The sequence below is a fragment of the Cyanistes caeruleus genome, chromosome 1 (assembly GCF_971803275.1).
Source record: "Cyanistes caeruleus chromosome 1, bCyaCae1.hap1.1, whole genome shotgun sequence".
Taxonomy (NCBI): domain Eukaryota; kingdom Metazoa; phylum Chordata; class Aves; order Passeriformes; family Paridae; genus Cyanistes; species Cyanistes caeruleus.
In genome coordinates, this window is record NC_141701.1 from 27334676 (window position 1) to 27345165 (window position 10490).

At 38.6% G+C, this 10490-nt stretch overlaps 1 long non-coding RNA gene across 1 annotated transcript in view; it reads left to right on the plus strand.

Moving 5' to 3' along the window:
- Nucleotides 1-10490, plus strand: part of LOC111924585 (uncharacterized) — a 45208-nt gene that overhangs the window by 28272 nt on the left and 6446 nt on the right. Inside the window, exons 2-3 of the long non-coding RNA XR_002861726.2 lie at nucleotides 9857-9934; nucleotides 10030-10062. This is a non-coding gene — a long non-coding RNA (uncharacterized LOC111924585). The remainder of the gene's footprint in view (nucleotides 1-9856; nucleotides 9935-10029; nucleotides 10063-10490) is intronic.

Genomic DNA, 10490 nt, shown 5'->3' on the forward strand with positions numbered 1-10490 from the left:
TCAGGATAGCTGTCTTTAGGATGTAAATGTCCTGCATTTCAAAACAGGACAGAAGAACTTAATTTGATTGCTAGGCTGAACTTTGTAGAGACTGCCTGGAGGAGATAATAGCATCCTGAGATCAATAAAAAGAATTAAAACTCAGGACTGGGATCCCAAAAGCATAACTCACAATCTTATACACATGACAAAATTTCAAAACATCTGAGGCATATTTATATGAATGCTCATTACATCAGGATGCTAAAAAACAAATGTAATGAACAATACTAGAAAAACTTGTACTTATTTCATGCCCTTTCTCTTTGTTCAAGCTGAAATCTGTAGGCTGTTCATTTCTTTCCCTGATTATTCCATTTCTAGAAGTAGAACAGTAGAATTTTGTGCTGATTTACATAAGATTTACAATTATATGGTGAGCAATTGTAGACAGGATGGGCATGTACATCTTTTATGTGCTAAGTCAAAGAAGAAAAGTTGCATTGACAGTATCACGAAATGTAGGTATGCAGTAATTGTCAGTTTTGGTAAAAGAATAGAATACTATGAGCGTTATTCTCTTGAAAATTGCAATAGCAGTTGTGTTTCATTCTGAAGCTGAATACAATCCCTGTCATTAAAACACCACAGCTCTCTCTCCCTCCTGTCACTAGCAGAAGTTTTTTACCCCAACAAACCATGGAGTCAGTGTCTCAGTCCCCGCTCTGGTATATCCCATATCAGCTTCTGAAAATATTGCATGCCTGTACCTCCATCTGGCAAAACCAGAATGAAATTTTAGCACAATCAAAAAAATAGGTACTTCCAGAATGTTATGGATAAATGTATACCAGTAAATTTACAGTGATTCGTCAACTTTTGTTTATAACCAGATCAAAACAGCTCCAAGTGTTTTATATTCATTCATTTTGCTCAAAATCAAACAATCTTCTTTGTTTGAAGAATCCAGAGAACATATTTTTTTCTTGTTCTTAAAAAAGGTGAAAGCATTATGATCATAACAGATCTGATTGCCTGGGCTGATAAAATGTCCCACAAATTTAGACCTTGTGTAATGGCTTCTGGTTTGGAATTTTACTTGCAAAAATATTGACAGAGAAAAAGAAGCTTATAAATTAAGTTTCATTTACTACTACATTTTGCTACTGTGAGTAAAGTTGCTGTACCTTAAGATAGCTAGGTCTCATCCTCATGGTTGTGGTTTCTAGAGTTACTAGTTCAAACAATCATTTTCACCACTGCTGCATGTGAAAGATAAATAGAGAATAATACAGGCAAATTCAGGCTTGTTGACTCTATATTACTTGGTTGAGGAATGGTTTTGGGTTTTTGGTTCTTTTCTGTAGCAAAATGAAGCAAATCCTTGGTGATACACCTGAGATTTTCTTATGATTTCTGCAGTAATACATTCCTGCAAATTGCCACTAGACTCCATATCTCAGAGACTGAGTGAATTGAAGTTGTTTCACCGCCTCCCTGCTGTGTAGGTTGGAAGAAAACCTGTCTGCAAAAAGGAGGCTGAATCACAAGTAGTACCAGGCAGCCTGCAACAGACCTTTAGAAACGAGACGTCTTTTACCATTTGCCAAACAGTGGGGAAAGCGTGAAGATGACTGAGATGATTCAAGCCCTTTTAAAAGCCCTCACATGCCTCATCATGTTCAATTTTACAGAGTAATTTACTCCCACCACAACATTTTGCTACATTCAAATGAAAACCTGGAAACTGGTGTTAAGTTAGTGTAGTACTAGTGGAAGGTACTAGACCTCATCTCAGAGAGCTTCGCTCTCTGTGGGGTCTGAACTGGATTCTGGGGGGAAGGGGTAGTGTAAGAAATTGATTTTATGTTCATTGCAAGAAATCAGGAGCTAAACCTCTCCCCATGTTCATGCAGGGTGAGGACATAAGAGCTGACGTACCCTAATGAATTCCTGATTGGAATATCAGGCCCCTCCCACCCCAGGAATTACCACCATAGACCTGAATTAATGTTGAATGCTGTTATAGATATTGGTCTACAGTGATAATAAAGAGACTGCAAGACAGTAAGATGAGAAAAAAAAAAAGGGGGGGGGGTTTACTGTCTGTTTGGGCATCAACAAATATTTTTTCTCACCTTATTTTTTTTTATATTTTTGTTGGTTTTAAGTTAGCAAATTTCAGCACAGACTACAAGACTCGACAGCTCTAGACCAAACTCCAGGGCAGCAGTTACTCCAGCTCATGCATTTTCTAAAAGATAAGACCAACAACCACAGAAAAAAGAAGCTACTTTCAGTACTGAATTTCCAGTTTTGTTATCAGCTCAACACAATGGGCAGTGTACTGCTATGTGGATTTAGAAGAGATTTCTTACTTGAGTCTTTGGTTACCTCTTAAAAATTGATAGCATATTAACGTGATTTGTGTCTTCATTTTTGATTTTGGAGCTAAAGACCTTCAATTAGTGGGAAACTGTTGAAATTCAGTGTCCTGATAATGCTTTATCTTTATGGCCAAAAAGAATAATCTCGGTGTAGAAAGTTTCCTGTCAGTTATCATGAGAAAGTAATGCTGTTACTGACATCTCTTTTTCTCTAGTTTGCTCCTCCATACATGGTTTGCTGTATTCAAGAGCTTTCATGGTATAACTAACATATTTAGACATTTCTATTTGTCTCTCTCTAATGTATGCTGCTTTTTTATTGCTTTCTGTGTGGTGATGATGAAGTCATGGCCTAGCACATAATAAATCCAGGTGAGGAACATTAAACTGAAAAGAAAAAAGACGTAAGATATGCATATTATTAAAATTTATTTTTTTTAAATTTATGAATGCCAAGCTTTCTTCAATATGTGTTTAAAGATGAACATTTAAAATATTTTTGGCATAAGAAATTGATTGACACTCTAATAGAGTCCCAATTAGAACAACCCATTCAGTTTGAACAGATAAAATATGAATGACTGAGTTTTCATTGGGTGTTGCAAATCTGTTGAAAAAAGCTTGAGTTTTATCCAAACAGAGGGATAAAGAACATGACTTGAGACATTTCATTTCTGTGAAATGAAACAAAGAGCACATAAACAGTGACAGAAGACCTGCTAGTGCACACTTACAGCTGCTGGTGTCTGTAGTGTGCAGCACTTGCCAGAGACCCTTCAGTTCCAGGGTCTATCTTTACTTGCTATAAGCAATCACAAAGTCAACCATCAGCTTCTTGCACAGCACCTGATTATGTGCCATACAACAAAAGAAGTGATTCTTGTGCTTACACCCTCTGGGTGATGTTTGTCCCATAGTTAGCTTGCCGTCAGTGAACTTTCCACAGATATTGTCTATCCAGAACAACTAAGGGAAAAATCTCATGTTAATATACTCCTACCTGCCATCTCCTTGGGAAACAGGTTTGAACTGCCTGCAGAATAGATATTTTCCCCCCCCTTTTTTTTTCTTGATGCTTTGGTTGTAGGAGGAGATTTAACCAAGTTGTCTGGATGTAAGACTCACAGATGACCAACAAAAACAGAAAAAATCACAGTAAAAAATGTTGTCAGACATTGTTGACAGCACAGCTTCTATAACACCAGAAAGATTCAGAGTAGTCACAGAGTCACAGCCATAAAATGGATTTGAAGGTGTATAAGTTTTCAGGACCTCATTTTAAAGCTCAAACTCACAGAAGGCCAATAATGGCTCTGTAGCACTGGTTTAGTTTATGGTCATGAGAAAAAGCCTAGTTTTTGTGTGTAAAATACCCCAGCAGAACTGGGGGAAGGGCTAAATAAAGGACCTTTGATTGAGACATGGGAACAGAGGTAGACAGGTTCTAATTTGGTCGTAGCATTTTTATCTAGTGAAATTCCATTGCTACAAAATCTCATGGTATGCCAGTTTTTGCTGTTAAATCTATTTTTATTAACATGGAAAATGAAATAATCTCCGGGCTCTGGAGTAATCTGTCCAGTGTCTCACACACATGTGCAATATTTTCAGTTTTGCTGGAATCAAAATAGTATGTGCTTATCTGGAACGCTTTCTTGCCTAGCTCTGTCCTACAGTGATTAATTACAGTTGTGTTTCAGTCCCTTGGAACAGAGGATTTATAACAGAAATTCTGCACGGTACATCACTCTTTTCAGCTCTGCATATCCAGACTGGGCTTGTTGCAGCAGGTTTTGCGTACATCTCAAAATGCCTTGCAAGAGCTGAAGCTGTTGAGGATATTTTCAACCTTGTAAGTCTGCGGAGATCTTGCGTCACAGCCTTCATGAGGCTGGTGGTACGTACAGCAGCCTGCAGGAGGAAAGCTCTGCGGTGCAAAGCTGTTTGAGCACAGGCTGCATGACTGGTGGTGCCACTGTCTAACCCAGATTCCCTTGACTGCTTCAAAGGGCTGAGAGCCCTCATTCTCTCAAGCACATCTCTATTGCTCTTCCAATCAGTGGCTCATTTCTTACTGCTGGGAAGTAAAAATAGTCTCGTTAGTTAATGTATGAGCCTTGGGCTTTTTTCTGATTGTACAGAGGATGACTTTTAATTCTGTGTTTGCTTTTATTTTCTCCATTGTAAAATACAAGCAATAGTTCCAAATGCTTTGCTTTTAGCCACACTGCTGTCCAAAGCACTGAAGAAATTCAGTTGGACACAAAACCAGAAAACCACAAGAGAATCTTAATCTGCTAACCACAAGAAAGGAGCCAGTTGCCATAACTCAGCCACTCCATAGGTTATCACTGTATTATTTTGGTAGCAACTTTTTTCTTGTCAGAGCGTGACTCCGGTGTCACAGTGTCCTGGTTATCCCAATTTTTAAGACATGGAACATGAAATGGGAATCTACACTCAAAGTGGTAGTCTAGACCACTGTAGTGTGTGTGTGGTCTGAGCTAGGGAACAAGGTAAGTGATGGAGGCTGTGGGAGTTGAGAAAGTGAGGGAGGCAATCACCAGTGGTACTTGCTGAATGAATTCTCCACATTCATTTCAGTGACTGAAGGACCAAGGCATTCAGAAAGGCCTGAAAAGTGTGGTGATTATCTGTCTCCTGAACATTCCCTGCCGGAACCTGGGCATACATGGTCAGCTTTAGACATGCTTCAGCGAGTTTTCCCTGCTAAAGCAAAAGGAATATGCAGAAAGGTTTTCAGACTTCAGGAAGGACTGATACCTTGATGGTGTCACTGCAGGTTGTGCTTATCAATATAATTTTCCCTTTGTGACATTTTGCAGTGCTGCCAACATTCACAAATCATTTATTTTTGAAAAATAATACATCTAAGAATCACCTCTTAAAAGTAAATTGCCATTCTTCCCTACATTAAAGAAAATATTATTAGGATTAAAAAGTCCTAATCTTCTTTTTATATTTGATCAGTTTTCTTTGTTTGTATTTACTTTTATGTTTTCAGCACTCAGAACAATATAGGTCAAAATCCTCTTACTGATCTCTGTGAATACACACTAATAATACTGGGGCTCCATGGAGGCATAAATATCTGTCTGTCTACACTGCACTGCAGAAATAACAGGTTTAGTCAGTTTTCCTTTTTCTTTCATTATTTTATAGCTTCTGCTTTCATGGTAGCATAAGTTTTAACAAAATGCTAGATCTTAGCTGGCAGAATAAACAGACAACAAATTATGAAACTGGATGGAAGAAGTGTAATAACTTTTTTAGAAACACATAATTAGCTAGGTCACAAGATAGGCATAAAGCATGTACCTAATTCTGTCAACACCCTGCTACCATAAAGTTAGGCTCTTAACATTATTCCTGAATCATTCATTAAATGCAGATTAGACTTGCTGTCTTACCTAATCAAGCTTGCAGGCACTGAATTTCCTAAGAGTCTGGCATGATTAGCTCTTCAGTCACTGGGAATGCAATGACTAGGAGTGATGGCTGCCTATGTCAGACCTACTTTTTTCTTATCTCTCTATCCTTCTTGGGCAATTAGTTTCATTTGAGTCCTTGAAACATCTTTTAATAAAGCCTTTTTTTTTTTTTCAATCCTAGTGGGAATCTCTAGTTTCTTTAAGCAACCATAAGCAAATCTGTGGTGTCTGAAATACACAGTATGTTTTACTAGAGCAGACATATGACCCAGTTTTTTCCTATTATGAGTAGTGAACTCTTCAAAAGGTACAGTTTTGATCAAAGTGCAAAGGGTTGAAATCAAAGACAAATTGACTACTTCCTAAGTACAAAATATTTGATTGGCTTGATGAGGATTATTTGTTCTGGGTGATAATTGGTATATTGCTTTTCATATTCATTCTAAGAAAAATGGTCTCTGAATGACAAAAATAAACACTTTTTCAGAAGTTTATATTACTGAGAAGATAGCATGCTGAAGGAGGGCAGAATTTCCTTCTTATTCATTGGGATTGACATTTATCATGCAGTCAGATATACTGCAGTAGTTAGATATGAGGCCTAAGGTCTAAAAAGCCATTATTCGTATACTTTGTTATTATCATATAAGTTTATTAAACATATGACATGTAAGGACATATAAACATACAATGACATAGATTAATGACAAACCAGGTCAATTGCTCTGACATTAATCCTCAAAATAAAAATTATCTCAATATTCCATTAGTTTAGATTTTTTTTCCTGATTGCTATTTTTTTTTCTGAAAGGCAAAGATACTTTCACAGTCCCCTCTCCTTAACCTAGATAGCTGCTCAATTGAGAAATAGTAACAGATTTTCATAGGGGAATGATCTGACACTTCCATTTACCTGGAGAATATACGAGGATTAGATAACTAGACTGGAATAGAATTTTACTCAACAGAAATTTGGAGCTGGGTCCTGCAAGTCACTTATGAGCATGCTCAGATTTCTTCACATGAACAGTCCCAACAGCCTAGCTCACCTCCACTCCTCCTCCTATCCCCTTTCCACTATTCCTCAGGACACATCCCTAAACTGAAACTGAAAGAAACAGGACACCTGACCTTTCAAGTATGCAGCCTCCTAACTCTACTGCTCATGGAAGGAGAATGGCCCTTCCTATGCAATGGGTGCGGGAAACCAATTAAACTTCGATTAATGGATAGGATTACTCATGTAAGTGATTATTCACATCAGAGTTTTCATGATCAGGCCTTAACTTCTGGTGTTTCTTCCCCCATACACTTGATGACGTGACGAGCTCTTCTCCAGGGAGAGAGAACCTTAGGAAATGCAGAGCAGAAGGTGACATTTACAAACTCACAGCAGGAGAATTTTACTCATTCTGGGACTACTGCATTTTGTAACTGTAGGCATTATCATTAATTGAACACTTGTTTATGTCTCTAAAAATAATTTTAAATACTTTGATTTCAAAATGTAGTCTGGGTACGACTTCTATTACCAGTCAGAAAGTATTTAGAAAGCCTGATGCACTTCTACAGAGAGTAGGAGGAAATTATGTTTACCACCCTCTTTTAAGCTGATCTGCAAAATGCCGTCCTTTTAAATGTCTCCCAAGAACAGATTCAGAGTGAGGATGGTATATTTTCAAGCCTTGTTTTTCTCTTTTGTTCCAGAAAAATGCTGCTTTTGTTTTCTTTACTACATCTACCTTCCTTCTTGAAGCATGACTGTTAATCACTAAAACAACCAAAACACATCCTCAAGTATCTAGAGGCATTTTAGGTATTGACTTTGATTCAGCGAATGTATTATTTAGACTGTCATTTGAGAATGACACAATTAGACTATTTATAGTAATTTTTGATAAAACTTTTTATACAGCTAATAAAGTGTTGAAGAGATGCACCATCCAAATTACAGTATCCTGCATCACCTGATGTATCAGCCCATTTAATAAGCTCCTGTTCCTTTTCTTGAATCAAGCTCAAGTCATCTGATTGAAGAAGGACTTAAGCAAAGGAAAGAGGAAGCTCTCCCTGACCTTGGAGTAATTCCAACAAATTATTTTGCTGCTACACAGTTTCACAAACCCAAGATCATTTGGTATCCTTCCTCCTTTGCTTGGGAAAGGGTTCTCCATTTCCCTGCTTAGGTGCACTGGACTCCTGAAGGCCCGGCTGTGGAGCAGAAAGGGAGAGAATATCCAATGAGTCATTACACCAGCCTGCTTTTTCCTTTGTAAGGCAGAGTGGCACAGGATGAGCAAAGAGGATCCTTCAGTGGCCAAGGGCTCCAGTTTTTACACTGATGAGCCCTGCAGGTTCACTGGAGTGAGGGTCCTTAACACTTTGGGTTTCCCAAGACAGAAGGAGGTCAATACTTTTGCAGTGAATTTTCCAGGTTTTTGACCACTGAATAATATTACAAGCCTCATTAAACTCTATTCCTTAGGAAAACTGTCGTTAATATGCACCTGTTACCCATTTATTGCACATGGTATCAATGCATTTCTTTGCTCTTTCAAGGGTGTGAGTTCAAAACAGCAGTGACTTCCTCCATACATAGAATACCTCACACCATGCAGGATTATAAAGACAAGGCTTATGTATTGCCTTTTTCCAAATGACCTGAGGGTGTCTTTTTACTGATTAATACACTGGAGTGCACTGGCATCCTCACTGGACAAAACTGACTAATTGGGGATTAGGAGCAGCACAGCTACTCTGTGTTAGCACCAAGTCTGCTGAACATCTGGGTCCTTCAGCAACAGAGCTCTGTTGCTTTGAGCTCTGAACAAAGTGAGCATTCTGGAGAGCTCCTTATTAGGGTGAACATGAGAATCACTGCACTGTAACCCAGACTGGGCTGGGGACATACCCAAACCACATGGCTTTGGTTTGCAGTTTGGATAAAAGACAAGCATGAAATGTGGTCTAAAATTAGGGATCCCTGAAAAGTTTCGTGCATCTGCCTTTAGGAAGTTGGTGGCTGGGGAGCCTCGTGGCCTGAGTGAACCATTGATGGCATCAAGGCAGCACAGCTGTTTACCATCATACAGAAAGAGGAAGTGCACAGCAGTGAAATGTCCAGTTCCCAAGTAGACTTAAAATATACCAAACATTCAGTTTAAACAACTGTCACCAGGTGCTACATGAATGTATGGGGTGCTGTGGTCTGGAAGTGGTGGATGTTAGAGGGTCCATGGGAGTTTTTCAATAAAGCTACTACTTGTACTTTCATCAGTCCTGTTTCTATGGTACTAGATTTGACACAGCTGTTCCTTGCATGGCTTTTCTTTGAAGAGTTAGAAAATCCTAAAGCTGTTATTTAGTGAGTGATACTCTTCTATAAACTATCTGGACTTCTATAAATATTGCTGATTCCATGCAGGGCATCATTAATCTTATCTTCCTGGGAACATCTCTAATCACACTTCTACCCGCCCATGTCAATCTAGGACACATCCAAGTCTTAGAAATAGCAGTGGAAAAAACATAAAATGTTCTAACACATGGAGTTGGCAGACAAGTGACAGACAAGATCACAAACTGTGCAAAATGAACAGTTTGCAAGTGAATGTGCTTCCCTCTTTCCCTCATTCAAGTGCTGGCTGAGTATCCTATGATGATTTCAGATTAATGCACTAGCCCTGGTTTTTGCTTCCTCCTATGTGAATTTCCCTTTAATCAGGGCTGCCTACTTGACAGTAACAGAATTACATGCACTGGAACATCTTTGGTTCCATGACCAAACTGATCTCTTAAGTTACATTATGAATTCAGCAAGAGTTTTTCAGTTAAAACAAGATGATGTTAGAATGAGTGTTTTGTCTGCTGTGCAACAACTGCAAGACCTAATTACAAACTCTTCATATGAGCAAGCAGTAAATAAGAATAAAGGTCAGAAAGAAGAGCTGGATACTTCTGTTCACCATTACCTTAATTGAACTCACCATTCAGGAAATGAATCATGAATGCCAGGGAAATGGTTTTCTTTATTTCCAGGTTGGACTTAACACATCTCCCTTGGAAAAGGTTATCTATCCATTGCACTAGAATCTAACTGCAAAATGTGAATTTGTGGTAAGTTCATGTATCATTTTATACTGGAGAGGGGCTGGAAAGGGTTTTTTTGTGAGTATTCTGAGGTGTGATTCTGTAATTTGGCTTATTTACAGAAAAAGACCAGTGTTCCCTGGTAGACCACACAGGTAAGACTTACTACAGGCTCTTCCTGTACCCAAATATGTGACCTAGGAACACCTATTGCACTGTCTGGCTGAATACAGAAGTACTTCATCCTCAGCAAAGGCAAACATATGGCACTGGCAACATTCCAGGTCAACAGCCTCAAACAAACAAGATGATAAATATAAGACTGTTGTTGATTGTCTTTGCTGTTAGCTATTATTCATGGAGCAACCTTGAAGTGTGATGGAATGTAAGATATGAAACTCTTCATTGCAGCAGTGGCTAGAACCTCAAGGGCATTGCCAGGTTTTTACCCCAGACATTAGTTGACATTCTCTGTCATGTAGCAGCCTGGGTAATTTTTCAGCTGTCCAGGTACCAATGAGATTACCACTCCTCAGGCAGTTTTACTGCCTACTATTCAGGGCATCATGGTTGTGAGGGTACA